Consider the following 24,455-nt stretch of genomic DNA (forward strand, 5'->3'; position numbering starts at 1 on the left):
ATATATTTTATTTTTATTATTTTTGATGCCTACATATTGATTTCAGTTTGTAGTGCCCTATAAATGGAAATCACTTAGCAATCTTCTAATTTCAAATTAAGACTTTTGTATGTATTAAGATGTAAGACAGTATACTTGAATTAGAAGTGTTATCTTCAGTCTCTAAAAGCATTACTCAAAAGACACGGTGATTTTCATTATGGTCCCCGGACTGGTATTTGAAAATCTACTAAATCAGAAGGTCTGAAACTGCAATTTGACAATTTGGGTTCATAAACCCTCCAGGTGATTCTGAAGCACACCAAAGTTTGAGAACTGTAGAAGTCCCAGTGAAACACATTTTACCGAGCCCAAGTTGTAAGAATTAGTATTGTTATAAGTTATAGTAAAATTTAAATTCCTTTGGTTAAAGAACAATAGCAAAGGATTCTACTCTTCAAATATATATACTTATATTTTCATATAGGAAATATATACCTGGCTTTCCTAGTTTTTCATATATTAAATATATACACCTAGGTTTTCATATGTGAGATACATACTGAATACTACTCAGCTATAAAAAAGATTAAAATAATGGGTTTTCAGCAATATAACCCTAGACATTATGATAGTAAGTGATGTAAGTCAGAAAGACAAAGAGAAATACCGTGTGTTATCACTTCTATGTGAAATCTAAAACATGACACCAGTGAACTTATCCATGAAACAGAAACAGACTCACAGATACAGAGAACTAGAGGTTGCCAGTGGGGAGAGGGAGGTGGGAGGGGCAAGACCGGTGTCAGGGACAGAGACAGAAACTGCTAGGTATAAAGTCAGTAAGCTACAGGGATATATTCTACAGCACAAGGAAATACAGACTCTATTTGTAGTAACTTTAAATGGAGTATAATCCATAAAAATAGTGATTCACTCTGTTGTACACCCCAAACTAATATAGTGTTGTAAATAAACTGTACTTCAACTTAAAAAAAATCGTTGATGGCTATCTGCACAAAATAATCAAAAAAATTAGTAAAATAAAAATGGGAAATTTTTAAAAATAGAGATTCCATCAAGAAACTAATTTTGATGAGAAACTCCCTTAGGCTCATGGTGTAACCCCATGTCCTGGTGTAACTTGAAAACATATATTTTACTGTTAGGGGGCTGTTAATCCTGCAGAATCCTAAAATGTCATTAACAACTCACCTAGTCATACAGAAAGAGGTCAAGCTGTATCACCAGGGCAAACTGTTACACCTCAAATGGAATGGTCAGTCTGAGGCCTGAGATGTGGGAAATGTCAGCTGACATGGTGGTCTCACCATGTGCCCCCTGGTCAGTGACTGAATTTGCTCAAGGAACAGCATTTATTGGGAAGCAGACCTTGGTCCCAACACAAGACTTCCCTTTATGGGGAGCATGCAGGTCTCTAAAACTGCTCAAAGATGCACGTGTGTGTGTGTTAGTCACTCAGTTGTGTCCAACTCTTTGCAACCCCATGGACTGTAGCACGCCAGGCTTCCCTGTTCATCACCAACTTCTGGAACTTGCTCAAACTCATGTCCATTGAGTTGGTGATGCCATCCAACCATCTCATCCTCTGTCATCCCCTTCTCCTCCTGCCCTCAATCTTTCCAGGGTCAGGACCTTTTCCAATGAGTCAGTTCTTCACATCAGGTGGCCAAAGTATTGGAGTTTCAGCTTCAGCATCAGTCCTTCCAATATATATTCAGGACCTATCTTCTTTAGGATGGACTGGTTGGATCTCCTTGAAGTCCAAGGGACTCTCAAGAGTCTTTTTTAACACTTCAGTTTAAAAGCATCAATTCTTCAGTGCTCAGCTTTCTTCATGGTCCAACTCTCACATCTATACAGGACTACTGGAAAAACCATAGCTTTGACTAGACGGACAGACCGTTGCCAGCAAAGTAATGTCTCTGCTTTTTAATATGCTGTCTAGGTTTGTCATAGCTTTTCTTCCAAGGAGCAAGTGTCTTTTAATTTCATGGCTGCAGTCACCATATGATCCAGCAATCCTACTCCAAAGCATACATCCAGACAAAGCTTTAATTTGAAAAGATACATGCAATATTCTAAAAGAATTTGTCCATACAAGTTGCATATCTGACAGGAAACCTTTACCCTCACATCTGAGATATCAAATTTGTCTTCACATATTGCCTGCTATATGTAGACCCTTGGTTCACACTCTGTGTAACCACATACTGTCATGAAAGTGAAGTCGCTCAGTCGTGTCCAACTCTTTGCGACCCCATGGACTGCAGACTCGCTGACTCCTCTGTCCATGGGATTTTCCAGGCAAGAGTACTGGAATGGGTTGCCACTGCCTTCTCCAGGGGATCTTCCCAACTCAGGGATTGAACCCAGGTCTCACACATTGCAGGCGGACGCTTTACTCTCTAAGCCACCAGGGAAGCCCATAATTAAGTCCAATTTTAATTTTAGCTTTATTTTTAGGATGTTTTTTCCCCTCCAGCAGCTTAGGTGTATATTCCCTTTTCTCCAGGTCCTGTTTCCCTGGTATGACATTTCAAACTTCAAAAATGTTACCTCTTGATATGAATATCAATTTCAATCTAGCTCAGTTTGAACAGAGAAGCGAAAAATCAGGGAGCCTATGTTTTCTGTACTAATAAAGAATGTATTTTTCCAGAAGATATCCACTGTGGTCACTTTCTGCTGGAAGCCTGGGATGCTGGAATCAGGCCACTTCCTGTCTGTCTTTACAGGACACTGGGCTGCACTCGGAGAAGTTCCTGAATCTCTCCTGGATGCTAACCATCATGTGACCAGAGAAATTGGTAACGTTGTATTGCCTGTTGAGATATTTAATGACACAGATCCTTTCAGTTTCCTGATGTGGGTGAAGTGTGGAGCCCAGCCATGATTTATTCAAGAAATGTACATCCTGACTCCCACACAAGGGTGAGCCCCCTGTTCAACAGTGAGACCCCCTGCATGTGGGTGACCTGTGCCTCCTGGGAAACCAGCCTTAAACTTGTCTGAACCTGACCAAGTTCTGTCTACATGGTAGATTTAGACCTCTCCAAGTCTTGTCTACACTGATGCTGTTTAGACGGGACCGTGCACTTTCTGCAATGAGAACATTTAGATCTGACCTTGTACTCTCTGCACTGGGACATGGAGACCCGGGTGGAGGCCTGGCCTGGCCTCTGTCCTGGAAAACTCCACCCCTGCGTCTGAGCGTCAGTGCTCAGATGTCAGGGGTCTGGAACTGAGGTGGGCTTCTCTGGGTAACCGTGCTCTTCTCTGAGTGGGGTTCCATGGCTCTCCTGGGATTGGGGGGGGGGGGTCAGTGCTGCGGTAGGGTTTGTAGTCTTTCTCCCTGCCAGGTTCACCTTCCCTGGGGTCCTTGAGACTCCTCAGGTGGGCTAATTAGTATTTATTCCAATTTTCCAGCACATTCAGGTTTAATAGAGAGGCAGGTTCACCTGGTGAATTGGTTCCAGGGCAAAGGGGTTGGGCAAAAAGTCAATGGGCAGCAGGTGAGGTTGCTGCTGTGATCTCCTTCCAGTCCACTCTCTCCTCCAAACAGAACAGAGCTGCCCCTCGTCTTTCAGCCCAGCTCTCCTGTTTTCTTGGAGAAGGCAATGGCAACCCACTCCAGTAGTCTTGCCTGGAAAATCCCATGGATGGAGGAGCCTGGTAGGCTGCAGTCCATGGGGTCGCTAAGAGTCGGACACGACTGAGCGACTTCACTTTCACTTTTCACTTTCATGCATTGGAGAAGGAAATGGCAACCCACTCCAGTGTTCTTGCCTGGAGAATCCCAGGGACGGCGGGGCCTAGTGGGCTGCCATCTATGGGGTCGCACAGAGTCGGACACGACTGAAGCGACTTAGCAGCAGCAGCAGCAGCTCCTGTTTTCTCAGCACCTCAGCGGGACAAGAAAGACAGAGCCCACCAGAACCAAGGTAGTGTGTTCACCTCTAGCATGAGCTTTCAAACCAGAAAAAAATCACACAGAACCAAAATGAAAACAGGAGGGGCCTGACTTCTCAGGGACAATTGAGGGGAGAGGAGATGGACCCTACACTTCTTTCCAGGGTCCTAAAGGTCCCAGGGACCTGGCTTGGTTACACATTGGGGGCCCACCGACCACAGCCACGGTGTCCTGACCAAGGGGATTTGTGACCCCAGGTGGGGGGTCAGGAGACTGTGCGAGTCTCACCTCATCTCCATGGGTCAGGATCATGTGTGTGGGGAGACCATACACACAAAGCTAAGAAAAAGGGGAGAATACATGTGTGCTTCACTTGTGTTTAGGAATTAATGCTTTACAGTGTTCACTTTATACAGGCCTGGGCCTGTTTTCTTCTTACCCTCTCGAGGTTCACCCTCCCCGGGGCTCCTGGAGACTCCTCAGGTGTCTACCTGGTAATTATTCCAATTCACCAGCACAAGCATGGCGAGAAGGGAGGCAGGTTCACTTGGTGAGTTGATTGCAGGGCACATGGATCAGGCAAAAAGCCAAAGGGCAGGAGGTGATGTTGCTGCTGTGATCTCCTTCCAGTCAACCGTCCCTCCTCAGCAGAGACCAGACCTCCCCCTCGTCTCCCAGCCCTGCGTCTGGCATGTTTTCTCAACACCTCAGTGGAACAATAAAGGACCGAGCCTGCCAGAACCAAGGTAGTGTGTTCAACATTATCATGACAGCTGTAGAAACAGTTAATATCACACAGACCCAAAGGGAGGAGACGAGGACTTCTTGGGACAAGTGTTGGGAGAGGAGACCAACCCTGCATTTCTTTCTATCATGCCAAGAGTTTACAAGAACCCACTTGTTTCCATCTTAGGGACCCAACCAGCAGAGACATGGTATCCTAACCAAGGGTCGTGGGATCCCAGGTGCAGGGTCTGGGGATTGTGTGGGTCTCATCCCATCCACATGGGTCAGGATCCTGTGTACACAGAGACCACACATCTGCTCTTCACCTGCTGTATGTCCTGTCTTCTCAGAGATTCCCAATGTCTGAATTGAGGGTGTTGCCCTGATTAACCTGTGGTCCTTTTTCTCTTTTCATCTTGTCGCATTCACATGAGGTCAGGCACCTTTGGGTGGGTTGCTGCTCTGTGTTCTGCTGAGTGAAAATCTTTGGAGGTGTCATATGAATATCACAGCATATCACATATCCAATTCATAGGGTCATGACTGTGTGGTTTCCCCTAGACCGAGCTCAGGTCTAGTTTGTAATTGAATTGTTATTTTATATTGGGGGTAGAGTTGATTTCCGACGTTTAGTTTACGTGTACATGAGCTTGATTCAATTATACATGGATGTATATATATTGTTTTCTGTTTTTTTCTCATATAGGTTATTATAGTTTGTTCAGGAGACTTTCATATTCTATTCAGTAGGTCCTTTTTCATTATCAACTTGATATTTATTCATGTGTATATTTTCATCCCAAACCCTTAATTTATCCCTTCTAACTTTTTTTTTGATAATCAGAACTTAGTTTTCTCAGGCTCTTTCTGTTATGTACATTAGTTCATTGGTATGAATTTATAGATCCCACCTGTATGTGATATCTTAGAATGTTTGTCTTTTTGTCTTTGACTTACCTCACATAGAATTATAATTTTTTGGGTCATCCATGCTGCTGCCAATATGATTATTTCATTCTGTCTTGTGGCTGAGTAGTATTTTAGTGTATAGATGTATAATGTAGTCTTCATATTTGTGTCAATGGACATTTTGGTGGATTTTTATGTCTTGGCTATTATAAATAGTGCTGCCCTGAAAATCGAGGTACACGTGTCATTTTGAATGATGATTTTCTTTGGATCTAAGCCCAGGAATGGGATTGCAGGATCATATGATACCTCTGTGTTTAATGTTTCAAGGAATGTCCATGCTGCTTTTCATCGTGGCTTCAGCAGTGACAGTCCCACCAAGACTGTAGGAAGATTCCATTTTTTTGTATGTTCTCTATAGTATTCATTCTTTGTAGATCTTTTCAATGATGGCCATTGTGACTAGCATAAGGTGATAGCTTATTGAAGTTTTGATTGGCATTGATTTAATAATTATTGATGTGGAGTATCTTCCCATGTGCTTTTATTATTTTATACCTTGCGAATACAATTTACATCTTGAAACTGGCTTCTTGAAACTTGGCCCTGTTTGGAATTCTTTTGCAATGATTTTTCCCAGGACATTTCTTGAAGGTAGGTGTCATTTAAAGCCCTGTTAGACTTGAGACTATTAAGAGCCGTTCATCACCTGTTTTATGACTTCCCTGCTGGTTCAGTGGTAAAGAATCCACCTGCAGTGCAGGAAAGTTGCAGGAGACATGGGTTCAATCCCTGGGTCAGGAAGATCCCCTGGTGGAGGAAATGGAAACCCACTCCAGTATTCTTGCCTGGGAAATCCCATGGACAGAGGAGCCTGATGGGCTACAGTCCATGGGGCCACACAGAGTCAGACATGATTGAGTGGCTAAACAACAATAGCACCTGTTTTAATGTGTATATATTAATCTGAACCAGCTAATTATTCCCTGACCCCCCCCACACACATATCTTTTTTGGTAACCATAAGTTTCTTTTCTAAGTCTGTGAATCTGTTTCTCTTATGTAAAGAAGTTCATTTGCATCCATTTTTAGATTACACCTAGAGTGATATCATATGGTACTTGTCCATCCCTGTCTCGCTTCCTTCACTTGGAATGATCACCTTGACTTTCTTTTCTGTGGCTGGACTTGGAATTATTTCCTATTTCTTTGTGGTTGAGAAATATTGCATTGTGTATATGTACTCAGTTGTGTATTCATTTCTGTGTAATTTCGTCAATTAGCTTGCTTCCCAGACTTGGCTATTGTCCTATGTGGAGCTGAGATTCCTGGGGTTCCCATATCGTTAAAATTTTTTATTTTCTCCAGATTTAAGCCCAGACATGGGATTGCTGATTTCTAAAATACTTCTGTTATTTTTTAAATGAACCTCCATGTTTCTCCCTACTGGATGAACCTATGTACATTGTGATCAATAGTTCAGGAGGGTTCCCTTGTCTCCACAGTCTCTCTAGCATTTATTCTGTTTAAAATAATTTTATTTATTCATTTATCTTTGGTTGCACTGAGTCTTGGTTGCTGAGTGTAGGCTTTCTCTATCTGCAGCAAGCGGGGGCTACTCTCTAGTTTCACTGTGCAGCTTCTCGTTGCGGGAGCTTCTGGTTGCAGAATATGGGCTCCAGAGTGCCAGGCTTCAGTAGCTGCATCACGAGGGCTCAGTAGTTCAAAAGCGCAGGCTCAACAGTTTCAGCCCATAGGCTTAGTTGTTTCACGTGTGTGGAATCTTCCCAGACCAGGGATCGAACCCTCGTCTCCTGCATTTGCAGGCTGATTCTTAACCACTACACCACCAGGGAAATCCTAGCATTTATTCTTTAAGATGTTTTGAAATGGCCATTCTGACCAATGTGAGTGCTTAGCTCTTTGGACTTTTGATTTGCATCTTTCTGATAATTAGCCATGCTGAGCATCTTTTCATGTGCCTAACTGCAATCTGTAGGCCTCCCTTGGAGAAATATCCATTTCAGTCTTGGTTCACTTTGTTCTTGGATTATATTTATTTTTAATATTGTGTTGTACAATCTGCTTGTACATTTTGGAGATGAATTCCCTGTGGGTATCCTCATTGCAAATCGTTCTCCCTATTCTGAGGGCTGAGATTGTCTCACAGTTAGGGTTTCCTTTGGTAGACAAATGGTTTTAAGTTTAATGAGGTCCCATTTTCTGATTTGTGGCTTATTTTTCATTATTCTGAGAGGTAGATGCACAACAAACTTGCTGCATTCTATGTCAAATCATGTCCTGTTTATATTTTTCTCAAGAATTTCATAGTATCCATCATTACCTTTAGATATTTATACTATTTGGAGTTTATTTTGTGTATGGTGTTAGGAAGTTTTCTAATTTCATTTTCATGTCTGAAGGAACCCTCACTGTGTCCTCCATAGTGGCTGTTACCAATTTCCATCCCAAGCATCAGTGGAGAAGGGCTCCCTTGTCTGCACATCCTCTCCAGCACTTGTTGTTTGTCAATGGCTATTCTGACCAGTGTGATGCGATGCCTTGTTGTAGTTTAGATTTGCACTTCTCTAATGTTTAGTGATGTTGACATCATTTCGTGTGATTTTGTTTTTAAGGGTGAGTTAAGCTTACATTTTGAAATTGGCTTCTTTAATATCTGCCTTGTTTTGAATTCTTTGTCCATGACTACCCCTAGGACATTTCTCGAGAGCATGTGTTTTGTTTTTTTACAGCCCCTAGATCCTCATGAATATTAAATATCCAGCAGCACAGCTCTTCCTGATGTTATTATAGAAAATGGCCACAAGGAAGCAGCACTGTTCCATGTCCAACTCTGGTTCTTCAGGCAATCTGAGCCTGTGGGAAAGCTGGCTTCCAGGGTTGGGAATTAGAGTGCAGTATGCCCCAGGACCTCGTGTCTCACTACTTCTCCCCCTTAAGTCGTCACCCCTCCCTTTCAGCACAGGGACCTTCCTCAACCTTGTTCAATAATCTTTATGGCAAAAAAATTGAAAAAAGAACAGATATGCTGTGTGTATATGTCATAACTGAATCAGGAGCCTGTACACTGACAACAAGCACAAAACTGCAAAACAAATATAGGTCAACATTGTGTCAGCATGAGATTACAGAAGAGAGAAGACTATTGCCTATTTTATCCTCTCCAGTTTCCCTGACTTAGGCTGCTTTCCAATCCCTGGAACCTGACCAGGCTTGAGTCCCATGACTGGACTGGAGAGGGGTTGAGACAGTCAGGGTGGGTGCCCTCAATCCCAGCCTGGGACAGTGCTCTCTGCTGAGACACCAGGGAGGCTGCACTTTCACAAAGAGGTTTCAGCAGGGGACCTCAGCAACAAGAGACCTGGAGGTTAGGTGAGTTCCAAGGTCCTAGTGGCCAGAGGGTCAGGCCACCATCCTTTGGGTGCATTAGGATCTGTGGTGCCAGCCAGGGCAAACCACCAAATAGTCTGGTTTAAGAGGGGCTCAGTTAAGGGCAGCTGCCCCAACTGTCTTACCCCCTCTCCAGCCCAGCCAAGGGACCCAAGCCTGGTCAGGTTCCAGAGATTGGAAAGCAGCCTAAATCGGGGAGATTGGAGGGGATAACATAGGCAATAGTCCTCTCTTCTGTACTCTCATGCTGACACAATGTTGACCTATATTTGTTTTGCAGTTTTGTGCTTGTTGTCAGTGTACAGGCTCCTGATTCAGTTATGACATATACACACAGCATATCTGTTCTTTTTTCAATTTTTTTTGCCATAAAGATTATTGAACAAGGTTGAGTAAGTTCACTGTGTTGAACATCATATCCTTCTGAAATATCTATTCTGACTGTATGTGACACCAAGGACTGTAACTCTCTAGGTTTCTCTTTCCATGGATTATCCAGGCACGGATACTGGAGTGGATAGCCATTCCCTTCTCCTGGGGATCTTTTGGACCAGGGGTTGGTTGCAGGCTCCCATATTATTAACCCTTTGACCACCAAGGAAGCTCTAAGTATCTATTAGAGATACAGATTTTTTATATATGTGGAGGGAAGGATAAAGGAGATAATCCTTTGTATTATCTTTTATGGATACAGATTTCTGTGTATATGTTAGACGTACGGATTTGTGTGTATATGTTAGACATACAGTTTTCTGTGTACATGTGGAAGCAAGGAAGGAAGAAGATAATCCTTGTGGATTATCTATTACAGATACAGATTTCAGTGTATATGTTTGAGACACAGGTTTTTGTGTATATGTAGTCCCGAATTCCTAATTAATCCTTGGCCCTTTATTGTTTCTTTTCTTTGAAATTCCTTGTGTTTGAATTTTCAGACTCTTTCTGTATTGTGAATTAGTTTCTTTGTATCTTTTTTTATTTGACTGGAAAGAACATCATATGCTACTTTGTTCCTCTGTCTCCTGAATACACTTAGTGTGTGACCCTCCAACGTCCATCCTTGTGGCCACCAGCGGCATAACTTCATAATTTCAGTGCTGCTTTTCCATGGCTAATAGTCCAGTGTATTTATCACATTGTCTTTAAGCTTTAATCTGTCAGAGGATATTGTGTTGTTCTGTATCTTGACTATTATAAGTAGTACAACAGTGACTATTGGGAGGCATGTGTCTTTTTGAAGGATGGATTTCTGGGGCTACAGGCCCAGGTGTGGATGTCAGACACTACAATTAGCTCTCTTGAAATGTTTATATTCTGGCATGTGGAGGCTGTCGGCAATGTCCATTCCCACCAACCTTGTATTGGGGTTCAATCAGCTCCTGGCTCTCTCCCACATTTACTGTTTGTAGACTTTTGTGGATGTCAATTTTGACTGGTGGGATTTGGTTTCGTGCTATCATTTCGATTGTCTTTCCTCCTGTAGTAATTAGGGATGCTGAACATCATCTCCAGTACCTTTTTTTTTTTTCATAAAGGATTTCAGGAAATTCACCTGTCACAGTTGGCTCCTTGAGTCGGTTGTGTTTGGAATCCATCTCTGCAATACCCTCCCCAGGACCTTTCCTGAGGGCAGCTGTCATTAGCAGCCCCACAGGCCTTGTGAACCCCATGGACGGAGGAGCCTGGTGGGCTGCAGTCCATGGGGTCTCTAGGAGTCGGACACAACTGAGCGACTTCACTTTGACTTTTCACTTTCATGCATCGGACAAGGAAATGGCAACCCACTCCAGTATTCTTGCCTAGAGAATCCCAGGGATGGGGGAGCCTCGTGGGCTGCCATCTATGGGGTCACACAGAGTCGGACACGACTGAAGCGACTTAGCAGCAGCAGGCCTTATGAATGGAGGTACCAGTAAGCACAGGCGTACAAGTTGTAGTTACAGGAAATGTCCACAAGAGGCAGCACTTCTTCATCCCCAACTCTGGTCCTCCTGCAACCAGAACCTTAAGGAGCGCTGGCCTCTTGGGCTGTGAATTAGAGTGGAAAGTGCCTGAGCAAACACTCAAGGGCTTGTGTCTCACTACTTCTAAGCTTCTTCCCTGCAGACTCATCCCAACCTTGGCCACAATCCCAGGTAGGGGCCTGCCTAGGAGGCTGGACTCCCGAGGAGGGGCCTTGAATTGGAGACCCCAGCACCAGGAGACCTGGAGGTTACGTGACTTTTCCCAGGCCTTCGAGCTCAGAGGGTCGTGCCACCATTCCCTGGGTGCTCTAGGGCTTGTGGTCCCAGCCGGAGGATACCAGACAGTACAGGAGTCTAAATTAAGGCACACTTCCTGATGTCATGACCCCACCCCAGTCCAGCCATAGGGACCAAGCCTCCACAGGCTCCAGGGATGGTATAGGAGCCCACGTCATGGAGGCAAGAGGCAATGAAACAGATACTTCTTTTATTTCCTTTTCTTTTCTGTAATCTCATGCCTTTGCCATGTTGGAATATAGTTGATTTGCAGTTTTGTGCTTGTCAGTGTACAGCTGTGTTTTTCAGTTATGATGTATACATACAGCATATCTGTGCTCTTTCTTGGATTCTGTCTCCATAACGGTTATTTCAGAAGGTAGAGGAAAGTTCCATTTACTGAATATCAGATCCTTGTGCAGTATGTATTACAGATACAGATTTTGGTTTATATGTTGGACTAACAGATTTCTGTGTGTATGTTAGTCCCAACCTCCTCCGAATTCATCCTGGCCACTTAAATTTTTCATTCTTTTTTTGTGTTTGAATTCTCAGAGGATCCTTTTGCGTTGTAATTAATTGCTTTTTTTTATCTGTTTTTATGTTCCCTAGAAGGTCTTCATCTGCTATTTTCTTCCTTTGTCCTGCAAATTTCACTTAGTGTATGATCCTTCAAGGTCCACCCTTGTGGTGACCACTGGCCTAATATCACAATTTCAGTGGTGCTTTTTTATGGCTGAGTGATAGTCCATGGTAAATATGTACCACATCTTGTTTAAGCTTTAAGCTGTGGGTGGAAATTTTGTGTTTCTGTGTCTTGTCTATTGTAAGTAATGCTGCAGTGAGCATTGGGCTGCATGTGTCTTTTTGAATGATGGTTTTCTCGGGATAGCTCATGTGTGGGAATGTCAGACCTTAGTTTAACTATCTTGGAACTTTAACTTCTGACATGCAGAGACTGTCTTTTCTAGTGTCTGTAGCCAAATGTGCATTTCCACCAAACGTGTATGGGGGTTCCCTCACCTGCTGGCTCTCTCCTACATTTGTTGCTTGTAGACTTGTGTGGATGGCCATTCTGACTGGTGTGTGATATTTGTTGCCATTTTGTCATTCTTCCTGTAATAATTAGGAATGCTGTGCATCTTGTCCTTTGGATATTTGGGGTTTTTTTTCCCTTTAAGGGTGTAAGGAAAATTTACCTGTTGCAGTTGGCTTCTTGAAAGTCGGCTGTGTTTGGAATTTATATCTGCAACACTCACCCCAGGACCTTTTCTGAAGACCCCTGTCATTAACAGACCCCCAGACCTGTGAATTACACCTGCAATTAAGCACTGTTGGTCAAAGTGTAGTTATAGGAAATACCCACAAGGCAACACAGCAGCTCTTCATGCCCAACCCTGCTTCATTGGGCAATGAGATCCTTAGGGAAAACCAGCTTCCTGGGCTGTGAATTAGGGTGGAAAGTGCCTGAGCAAACACTCGAGGACTTGTGTCTTACTGCTTCTTCCCCCTAAAGCTTCACCCTCCCCTCTATACTCCTCCCACCCTGGGCCACATCACCTTGCTGAGGTGCCCAGAAGGCTGCACTCTCAGGAAGGAAGCTTGAACTGGGGACCCTAGCACCCAGAGACCTGGAGGCTAGGTTACTTTTCCAAGGTCCTGGTGGTCAGATGGTTGGGCCACCATCTTTTGGGTGCACTGGGGACTTTGTTCACAAGCAAACCAGCCAAGAAAACCAGACCATACAGGTTTAAGTGGGGCCTCAATTAAGGGCACCCTGTCCAGCTGTCCATTTCTACCCCATCCAGTCCAGCAGTAGGACCCAAGCCTGCTCAGGTTCCAGCAGTGGGATAGTATCCCACATCAGGGAGGTTGGAGGTAACAAAATAGACATCCCTTTTCTTCTTTTACTTTTCTTTACTCTCCAGTTTTGTGCTTCTTGTCAGTGGGCAGCCGCCTGATTCAATTATGACATACACATACAGCATATCTCTTGTTTGGGGGATTCATTTACCACAGAGCTTATTTCAGAAGGCCGAGGAAAGTATCATCTGCTGAAAATCATGTCCATCAGGATTACCTTTAGAGATGCAGATGTTTTGTATTTGTGAAAGGAAGGAAGGGAGGAGATAATCCTTGTGAATTATCTATTACAGATATCATTTTCTGTGTATATGTTGATATGCAGATTTCTGTGTAATTTGGAAAGATGAAAGAAAGGAAAAATATAATCCTTGTGGATTACCTATTACAGATACAGATTCCCGTGTATATGTTAGTTGTGACCCTTTGAATTTATCCCTGCCCCTTTACTGTTACTTTTTGGGGATTGTTAGTTTGTGTTTGAATTCTCAGGGATTTTTTTTGAGTTTTAGATGATTTTCCCTCATATATTTAAAAATTTTTGCCTGTAGAGATATCATCTTCTTTTGTCTTTCTCGGTCTCACTAACTTCACTTAGTGTATGATTTTCCAAGGTTCATCCTTGTAGTGACCGATGGCATAATTTCAGTGGTGGCTTTTCAAGGATGAGTAATAGTCCATTGTATACATGTACCACTTTTTCTTTAATCTGTCAGTGGACATTTGCTTGGATCTGTTTCTTGGCTCCTGTAAGTAGTGCTGAAATGACTGTGGGGGTGCATGTGTCTTTTTGAGATATATGGGCAGATGTGGGTATGTCAGATCCTAGGATTAGCTCCTTCGAATCCCCCCCACCCCCGCATGCAGATACTCTCCTTTCAGTGGCTGTTGCCAACGTCCGTCTCACTGACTGTCAGGTAGGGGAGGCAGGTGTCACATCTCTTTCCAGCTGTCTACTGCATTTACTGTCTATGGACTTCTTAGAATGGCCATTCTGACTAGTGTGATTTGATTTACTATTTTGATTGACTTTCCTCCTGTAATAATTAGAGATGCTGAGCATCTTGTCCTGCGGCCATTTGGGAATTGTTTTTCTTCCTTAAATTGTGTGAAGAAAATGTCCTTGTTGCAATTGGCTTCTTAAAAGTCAGTTATGTTTGGATTTTTTTCTACGATACCCGTCCCAGGACCTTTCCTGAGGGCAGCCGTCATTAGCAACCTCACAGAACTTGTCAGTTGGAGTTGTCAGTAAGCAAGATGTTTAAGTTGTAGTTATAGGAAAAGGCAGCAGCACTGTTTCATGTCCAACTCTGGTTCTTCAGGCAAACTGAGCCTTTGGGAAAGGTGGCTTCCTGGGCTGAGAATTAGAGTGGAACTCGCCTGAGCAAACACTCAATGCCTGTGTCTCACTACTTCTTCCCCTTAAGGCTTCACTCCTCCCTTTCAGACTCATCCCAACCTGGGGCACTGCTCCCTGCTGAAATGCCTAGGAGGCTGCACTCTCAGAAAAGAAGCTTCAGCTAGAGACCCCATCACCAGGGGACCTGGAGGCCAGGTGACTTTTCAAAAGTTCTCGTGGTCAGAGGCTCAGGCTGCCATTTTTGATGCACGAGGGTCTCTAGTCCAAGCCAGGACAAACCAGATAGCACAGGTTTAAGAGGGGGCTCAATTAAGGATACTTGGCCCTGCTGTGTCAGCCCCTCTCCAATCCAGTCATGGGACCCAAGCCTGCTCAGGTTCCAGGTATGGCAAACAGCACATGTTGGGGACATCAGAGGGAATAAAATAGGCATCACTATTTTCTGTTCTTTAATCTCATGCTGATACAATGTAGCCCTATATTTGATTTGCAGTTTTGTTCTTATTGTCACTATGCAGGCTCCTTATTCTGTTATGCCATATACATACCGCATATCTGTTCTTTTTTCAATCATTTGCCAGGGAGGTTATTAAACAAGGTCCAATAAGCTCCCTGTGCTGAACATTGTGTCCTTCTGAAGAATCGATTCTGACTCTATGGGACCCCAAGGTCTGAAGCCTGCTGGGATCCTCTTTCCATGAATTCTCCAGGCAAGAATAGGCCTCTAGGTAAACCCTCAGCTCGTGTGTGACTATGAGGCCTTGAGGCAGACTTTCAGCTCCTTGTGTCTATGACACCTCCAGGCAGACGCTCAGTTTGTGTCTCTCTAGAGGCCTCTAAGCAGATGCTCAGCTTGTGTTTGACTATAAGGCTTGTACGAAGACTCTCAGTTCGTGTCTTCTAGAGGGCTCAAGGCTGAGGCTCCTCTTGTGTGTGTCTATGAGGTGGATGCTCAGTTCCTGTCTCTCTAGAGGCCTCAAGGCTGATGCTCAGCTCGTGTGAGACTAGGGGCATCTAGAAAGGCTCTCAGCTCTTACCTCCATCTTGTCCTATGGCTCTTTAGATTCTTTTTATCTCTTTTCTTTTTCTTAAAGGATGTGAGGAAAATTGACCTCTGAAATTGGCTTCTTGAAAGTCAGTTGTGTTTGGAATTCATTTCTGCAATACCTGTGACAGGACCTTTTCCGATAGCAGCTGTCCTTAACTGCCCCACCCGCCTTTTGGATTGGAGGTGCCAGTAAGCGCAGATGCGAAAGTTGTAGATTCGGGAAATGTCCACAAGGTGGCAGCACCTCTTCATGCCCAACTCTGGTTCCACCTGCAACCAGAGCCTTAGGGAACGTAGGCTTCCTGGGCTGTGAATTAGGGTGGAATGTGGGCAATGGCACCCCACTCCAGTACTCTTGCCTGGAAAATCCCATGGACGGAGGAACCTGGTAGGCTGCAGTCCATGGGGTCGCTTAGAGTCAGACACGACTGAGCAAGTTCACTTTCACTCTTCACTTTCATGCATTGGAGAAGGAAATGGCAACCCACTCCAGTGTTCTTGCCTGGAGAATCCCAGGGACCAGGGAGCCTGATGGGGTGCCGTCTATGGGTTGCACAGAGTCGGACACGACTGAAGCGACTTAGCAGCAGTAGCAGCAGCAGTGCCTGAATAAACACCCAGGGGCTTGTATCTCAGGACTCCTTCCCTGTGAGGCTTCACCCCTCCCCTCGAGCCTCCGGCCTACCTGAGGCACCGCTCCCTGCTGAGGTGCCTAGGAGCCTACACTCTCAGGAAGGAGTCTTGAACTGGGGACCCCAGCACCATGGCGCTGGGGTCTGGGTGATTTTCTGTGTTCCTCCAAGTCAGAGGGTCAGGCCATTAGGATTTGGGTTCACTAGGATTCTGGCCCCAGCCAGGGCAAACCAGACAGTACAGGTTTAAGAGGGGTATCTAAGATGGGCACCCTGCTCAGCTGTCTCGACCCCCACCCCAGTCCAGCCCTGGAACTCAAGCCAACTAAGGTTCCACGATTCGGATAGTCAAGCAGGTTTCACGGAACAAACTAGGCATTACTTTCCTTTCCTTTAACTTCATGCCGATGCTATGTTGAAGTCTAGCTGGTTTGCAGTTTTGTCCTCGTCTACTCCTGTATACCTCTGAGGGCTCTCAGCAGGTGCTTAGCTCCTGTGTGTCTATAAAGGTTCCAGCAGATGCTCAGCTCGTGTGTGTCTATGAGCCCTCTAGGCCATGCACACAGCTCGTGTGTGTCTATGTGGCCTCTTGACAGATGCTCAGCTCGTGTGTCCAAAATCAAGCCCATCGGCTGTAACACAAAAAGGACACACAAAACATCGTACTGGCTGAACCAGCTCTTGAATTGCATATACTTACCCTACAAACAAAATTGAGTCCCTCGACTCTAGAAGATTGTCGGTTCCTTGTCCCAACTGCCAAGTGCTAGGGGGGAAAGCAGAGGTGGATTCTAGAAATGGATCCAAATGAACTTCTTTACAAACAGAAACAGCTTTACAACATAGCAAAGCACCTTATAGTTACCAAAAGGTAAAGGTGGTGGACAGTGAGAAACGAGCTGTGCAGATGAACATACACACACTACTCTTTGAAATAATCAGTAAGGACACCTAGTCACATCGCATAATAAACTATGTGGGAAGAGAACCCAAAAAAGGATGAAACAAATTCACTCAGAAGAACAATGCAGATAATGGAGTACAGTTTATTACACTGGCGGGCCCAAGGCAGAGTCTCCTCTTACCCAAGGACCCAGACCACTTTTTGTGAAAACCTTATATACCCTAAGTGTACATGCCCAAACCCACCTCCCCAAATTCCCCAAAACTAGTCTGAACAAAGGAAAAAGAAAGATACAATCAAAGTTAACCTGTGATTCATATGCCTTAAGCCTAGGTAGTTAACAGTGGACAATTATCAATAGGCCTGTGGTCATACCAATAAAGCATAATGCAATGTATGATTCTATTCGTTACACAGATAATTATTCTTTTAGGAGATGGAGAGCCCTGGGCTCTTCCTTCTGGGGGCCTGGTTTTCCAGTTGGTATGTCGTTTCCATAGCTACTGGGCATATAGCTCAGAGTCCACAGTCCGGCCCAAGATGGAGTCCTGCTTTCAAGATAGAGCCTGTTCTGTTTCTTCCTTCATCCCCCCCCTTGATGCTCTTAACTCATAGTATGAGTATCATTCATAAGGATATATTGCACCCTGGCTCTCCGACCGCCAATTCGGGAGAACGACACCAACCTTCGGGTTACAAAGTTCATAATACATTGTAAAATGCAGGGTCCACAGAGCAGAACTATCAAGGCAACTATAACAATGGTAAATATAGTTTTTCACCAATCACCCTTCACCCAAGATGATAGTACCGAAGTCCAGAAAGGAATGTTTTCATTTGACATTGCTTTTACCTGGTTTTTCATGATATTGAAAGCAGCTGATACATTGCCAGATAAATCAGGAATACATACACAGCATTCAACCTTAACTATATAGCACAGGTCCCTCCTTGAGCACCTGTGAGCAAGTCCAAAACCATTTTAATTTGAATTACTGCTTCTGTTACTTTTATGAAACTGGTGTTTACATAATATGTAACCCCATGACCCGAGTCTATTGACTGTAGGTCTGGCTTACATCAAGAAAGCAGGGAGAAATTATGATTGACAAGAGAAAGGAAAGTCTTTTTTGTCCCAGAAAAAGCAGAATGGTTTAAAATTTCCTTGGCAGAGTGGTGACACCCACCAGGGAACTCCATCCATCACAGACAAAGGCATAGCCCCACACACCCAACAGTTGGAAGTATTGTGGAAGTCCACGTAGGAATGTGCACGTTGATGAGACCAAGCAGCAGGAGTTGATTATGTGGCTTCATCCTCAAGGGGCTCGTCCGGGATCTTCTTTTCCTTCTTCTTCTTAAGGATGATCTTGGTCTCTCGATGGTCAGTGGGGTCCGTCTGTGCAGTCCACTCAGCGTTTTCTGGGTCTGCGTGGTAAGCTTTCTTCACCCTCATATGATGGCTCCAAGGGGCAATACCTGCAACTTTTAACTGCAGTAGGGGTAGTTAGAGTAACAGTATAGGCACTTCCACCGAGGGGCTAGTGAATCATGTTTCCAATCTTTGACCCATACTTGGCCACAAGGCGTCAACTCATGAATCTGTTCCCCAAGGGGAAACGGCACCCTTTCTTGTACAAACTTAGTTACCTGATTTATTACTTTACCCAGTTCCATCTGTTGTGAAATCCTATCCCCCCTTACCTGAGGCAAATTTGTTGACACCTCTATTATGGGAGGGGCCTCCCATACACAATTTCGTCTGGAGAATCGCCTTGGGACCGCGGGGTCATCCTGAGTCTGAGCAGAGCCATCGGAAGCAAGTCCACCCAGGAGCAGTCAGTCTCTATGATCCACTTGGAGAGTCTCTTTAAGTGTCTGGTTGGTCCGTTCCACCATCTCAGAATTCTGGGCCTATATGCAGTGTGCAGTTTCCATTTGATGTTAAAAGTTTTGCTTACTTGTACTAAATCAACTACGAAATCCAGGCCATTGTCTGATCCAATTCTGGTAGGAAATCCAAATCCGGGAACTATTTCCCCTAAGCAGGCACGGGGCTACTTCTGATGCTCTTTCAGTCTAGGTAGGAAAAGCTTCTACCCATCCCAAGAACGTACATACCATGACCAGCAGGTAACAGTAGTGTTGGTGAGGTTTCATTTCAGTCAAGTCCACTTCCAGGTGTTCAAAGGGCAGCGTGCCTTTCGGCTGAATCCCCGGAGGCTTCTGTCTGTGCCGAGAGGCATCACTGACCTGTGAGCAGGCAGTGCAGCTCTGAGATTCTTTCCCACATAGGGAAGAGAGGTGGGGAACCAAATATTTTCGAATGAGCTCTTCCAGTTTATCATGGCCTAGGTGGGTCGCTTGGTGTGTTTTGCTTACCAGAGTGGGTGCCAGCGCCTCTGGTACCAATAATTTGCCACTTGGCAATTCCCACCATCCCTTTTCAGTCTTGATGGCCCCTTCTGCTTTGGCTAGTTTTAGGCTTCGCTGTATTTTGGAGACTCCAGCGTTAGCTCAGGCAGCTCTGCCAATACAAGAACTTTAATAGGGGACTCACTTGTCACCCCCAAGCCCTCGGCTGCTTGTTTAGTGGTCTTATCTGCCAGTCTGTTTCCCTGAGCCTGGGGGGTATCCTTTTTTTGATGTCCTCGGCAGTGTATGACTGATGTCGACAGCCATTTATGTGGGTCCTCTCGCAGGAGAGTGTTGACCTAATGCGGGACTTTTATGATAAAATCTTAGCCCAAATTCAGCTTGATTGCCTCCCAGACCAGTAAGTCAACCACAGCAATTGCCTGTAAGCATCCTGGCCACCCAGTGGCAACACTGTCCAGCCATTTTGGGAGATAAGCCATGGGTCTGTCCCACATCCCCATAGTCTAGGACAACATTCCCATAGCCACCTGGTCCTTTTCAGTCACGTAAAGAGGAAACGGCTTAGCAAGGTCTGGCAGGCCCAAAGTGGGTGCTGACGTAATTGTACCAGGTTTGAGTTCTGTTACTACTGGGACTTGTTTTGCAAGCCTGCGGGGAGTTGGGTTGTCTTCTGCCCAGACCTCAGAGAATATGTTAACTCTCTGTCTACACCGTTCAGCCCATCCGGTTTCCCTTCCGGGAGATTGTGCAACCTCCATTCATCTTGAGGGATTACCGAGAGAAAGAGTAAATAGGTGGTTAAGCCCACTTGAAGAATAGCTCTTTTGTTGGGGGGAAAGGCCACTTCTGCCCCCAATTTACACAGCAACCCTCTTCCCAACAAAGGTACTGGGCATTCAGGGATGTATAAAAATTCATGAATCACTTGGTAACCCCCCATCTGACATTTTTGGGGTAGGCTTGAGGCACAAAGGCTGCATTTAATCACCATCTGAGACCCAGCAGCCTCTGTTTGATTCCGGTGTCTCCTTTCCCCTTCCCGTCAGTACTCACGGGAGAGGCGGGTATAGCTTGGGTGGTTCGGCTGAGCCGGATCCTGGAAGTGTTGGCCAGAGGCTTCTGCCACCGGGATTGGAGCCTGCGGAGGTGGCGGCTCTACGACCTCTGGGAGAGCTGGCAGAGGAGCTGCGGCTGCTGCAGGAACTTCACCTGGCCTTGGATCGGGCATTAAGGCGGCCTCCGGTCCTGGTGGAGCACTGGGCCGGTGGGGGCGTCGTCATCCAGTATGGGGGAGAGGCAGGTCATCCTCGTCCAAATCCTGCCAGATCCCAGAGAGAGAAGGGGGATCAGCATGTCTTTACCTGCCAGTCAGCACGGCCGAACCAGAACACCATGTGGTCCAAGACTGTTTCTCCCTTAAAGTCCGTTCTGCCTTGGTGGGCTTGATCAGGTGCGGATGAAAACACAGATGGGTTAAATATCCCACATCCCAAACCGCCTCTGGAAAAGCCAATTCATACTCACTTATGTAGCTCCCTCCTTCTAGCCTGACAATTCCGAGGGAGGGTCACCTCCTGGGGGAGAGCAGAATACGAACATGCGAGGACCAGTTTCTTTTCCTAAAAATCCCCTGGTGATCACTTGATAAAAATTTTCCCCAAGACGGCACACCTCCTAAATGACCTTCACAAATTGCCTTCCTAAGCCCTAACACACTCGTTGACCTGTGTACCAAGCAATCACTGCCACCTGCCTATTCCAGGCTTCTGTGGGTCTGTGCCCCCTTCTAGTCCCTCCCAGGGGGGTGATCAGGCCCCCTCTTCCACGCTGCTGGGTGGGTTCCTCCTCACCTGAGCGCTCAGTTCCCCTGCTACCGTCCACTACCTGCTAACGTGAAAGGTCTGGGCGTTGAGAAGCAGAATCCTTCCAGAAGGGCGAGGCGCCTTCCCCCCTCTAGAAGATTCAAGCCTCAAGGCCTCGGAGTAGTCCCAAATGGGACTTGTCTCCTCAAAGTGAGGAGTTTCCCGGCCAATGCACCAAATGTAGCCATGCGTTCCGGGAAACAAACTCACTCAGAAGGACAATGCAGATAGTGGAGTGAAGTTTATTACACCAGTGGGCCCAAGGCAGAGTCTCCTCTTAGCCAAGGACCCCGACCAGTTTTTGTGAAAACCTTATATACCCTAAGCGTACATGCCCCCTCCCCCAAATTCCCTGAAACTAGTCTGAACAAAGGAAAAAGATACAATCAAAATTAACCCATGATTCATATGCCTTAAATCTAGGTAGTTAACAGTGGACATACCCCAATAAGCATAATAGAATGTATGATTCTATTCGTTATACAGATAACTAGGGTATTCTTTTAGGTGATGGAGAGCCTGGTTTTCCACTTGGTATGTCGTTTCCATAGATACTGGGCATATAGCTCAAAGTCCACAGTCCGGCCCAAGATGGAGTCCTGCTTTCAAGATGCAGCCTGTTCTGTTTCTTCCTTCAACCCTACAACATTGTAAGTCACCTATACACCAATACAAAATACAAATTATAAAAGAATTTTTATTCTATTCCCCTCAGGCCTTGGTGACCTGGGCTGCTGTCACATCCCTGAAGCCTGGGCAGGCTGGTTTCCCAAGGATGGACTGTCATGGGGCTGACAGAGCCGGGGAGGATATGCCAGCCAATGAGCCCTGTCCCGTGGACCTGGCATGCCTGCTCCCCTCTGCATCAGCCCACAACCTCCAGATCCAGGAGGGTCCTCCTGCAGTGAAACTACCCCTACTGCACCCAAAGGATGTGGAGCCTCTGGGCTGGAAGAGCTTTGAAAAGCCCGTGGGCTCCATGTCTCCTGGTGGTGGGGTTCCCACCTCCAGCCTCCTTCCTTAGGGTCACCCCACCTATGGAGGAAAGCACCTTCCCCAGAGTGGTGGTGCAAGAACTGGGATGTGTCCAGGGGATGGGGTAAGGAAGGAAGAAGGGATGGGATACAAGCCTTGGGTGTTTCTTCTGGCACATTCCTCTCTAACTGGCAGTCCAGGAACAGGACTTTCCCCAAGGCTCTGGTTCCTGTAGGAACCAGAGTTGGGCATAAAGACATGCTCCCATCCTGTGGCTATTTTGCAGAGCAACAACTTTAAAACCAAAGCTCAAGAGCACTTAATATTCACAAGGCCTGAGGGGCTGTAAGTAAAAAAATCACCTGCCCTAAAGAAATATTCTAGGCAAGTCATCAGAAAATGGAAAACTATTAAATATAGGTCAGGGTTCAAGAGGTCAATTTCAGTAAGTTTAACACATTGTTTTAAAAAATCACATGAAAAGATGTCAGCATCATTAATATGAGAAAATGTAAATTAAAACTTCAATGAGGTATCACCTCACACAGGTGAGTGTGGCCATAGGCAGAAACTCTACAAACAAGAAATGCTGGAGAGGGTATAGAGCCAAGGGAACCCTCTCATACTGATGGTGGTAATGGAAATTGGGAGCAGCCACTGTGGAGGACACGGGGCAGGTTCCTTAGCATGAAGATGAGAATGAAATTAAATGACTCCCTAACACCATACACAAAAATAAACTACAAATAGATTTAAAAGGTCTAAATAAAAGGACAGATACAATGGAACTCCTAAGGAAACAAGTAGAATGCACTTTGACATGAAGTGCAGCAAGTTCTGTTTTGATTCACCACTTAGGACAAATAAAAATAAACAAATGGGACCTAACAGACCTTAAAAACATTTGCATGGCAAAGGAAACCAGGGAATTTATCTCCACACATACAAACTCATAAAGCTCAATATAAAAAACCAATCCAATAAAAAATTTCTAAACATCTAAATACACATTTCTCCAGAGAAGGCATAGAGATGGCCATAAACTACAAGAAAAGATTGTCAGCATAATTAAGTTCTTCAGTTCAGTCACTCAGTCATGTCCAACTCTTTGTGACCCCACGGACTGCAGCACACCAGGCTTCCCTGTCCAATACCAACTCCCAGAGCTTACTCAAACTCATGTCCATTGAGTCAGTGATGCCATCCAACTATCTCATCCTTTGTCATCCCCTTCTCCTCCCACCTTCAATTTTCCCAGTATCAGGGTCTTTTCAAATGAGTCAGGTCTTCACATCAGGTGGCCAAAGTATTGGAGTTTCAGCTTCAGCATCAGTCCTTCCAATGAATATTCAGGACTGATTTCCTTCAGAATGGACTGGTTGGATCTCTTTGCAGTCCAAGGGACTCTCAAGAGTCTTCTCCAACACCACAGTTCAAAAGCATCAATTCTTCGGTGCTCAGCCTTCTTCACAGTCCAACTCTCACATCCACACATGACCACTGGAAAAACCATAGCCTTGACTAGACGGACCTTTGTTGGCAAAGGAATGTCTCTGCTTTTGAATATGCTATCTAGGTTAGTCATAACTTTCCTTCCAGGGAGTAAGCGTCTTTTAATTTCATGGCTGCAGTCACCATCTGTAGTGATTTTGGAGCCCAGAAAAATGAAGTCTGACACTGTTTCCCCATCTATTTCCCATGAAGTGATGGGACCGGATGCCATGAACTTCGTTTTCTGAATGTTGAGCTTTAAGCCAACTTTTTCACTCTCCACTTTCACTTTCATCAAGAGGCTTTTGAGTTCCTCTTCACTTTCTGCCATAAGGGTGGTGTCATCTGCATATCTGAGGTGATTGATATTGCTCCCGGCAATCTTGATTCCAGCTTGTGTTTCTTCCAGTCCAGTGTTTCTCATGATGTACTCTGCATAGAAGTTAAATAAACAGGGTGACAATATACAGCCTTGATGAACTCCTTTTCCTATTTGGAACCAGTCTGTTGTTCCATGTCCAGTTCTAACTGTTGCTTCCTGACCTGCATACAAATTTCTCAAGTCCAACAGGGCTGTAAATGACACCTGCCCTCAAGAAATGTCCTGGGGTAAATCATCAGAAAAGAATTTCAAACAGGGCCCAGTTTCAGCAAGCCAGATTCAAGAGGTAAATTTTACTTACAAGGTGTAAAATAATAAAAGCACATGGAAAGATATTCCACATTAGGAATTATTAAATCA

General features: G+C 45.0%; 1 long non-coding RNA gene across 2 annotated transcripts in view; it reads left to right on the forward strand.

Annotated features, from left to right (window-relative positions):
* Positions 1 to 23,185, forward strand: part of LOC129633623 (uncharacterized) — a 48,117-nt gene extending 24,932 nt beyond the window's left edge. Inside the window, exons 2-5 of one of the 2 annotated variants that reach the window (XR_008705112.1) lie at positions 2,739 to 2,810; positions 4,544 to 4,659; positions 14,510 to 14,617; positions 15,004 to 15,299. This is a non-coding gene — a long non-coding RNA (uncharacterized LOC129633623). Of the gene's footprint in view, positions 1 to 2,738; positions 2,811 to 4,543; positions 4,660 to 14,509; positions 14,618 to 15,003; positions 15,300 to 21,962 lie in introns of those variants that run through there. The other variant, XR_008705111.1, reaches the window with a different exon arrangement.
* Positions 23,186 to 24,455: the final 1,270 nt, after the last annotated feature.

The sequence above is a fragment of the Bubalus kerabau genome, chromosome 19 (genome assembly GCF_029407905.1).
Source record: "Bubalus kerabau isolate K-KA32 ecotype Philippines breed swamp buffalo chromosome 19, PCC_UOA_SB_1v2, whole genome shotgun sequence".
Classification (NCBI taxonomy): Eukaryota; Metazoa; Chordata; class Mammalia; order Artiodactyla; family Bovidae; genus Bubalus; species Bubalus kerabau.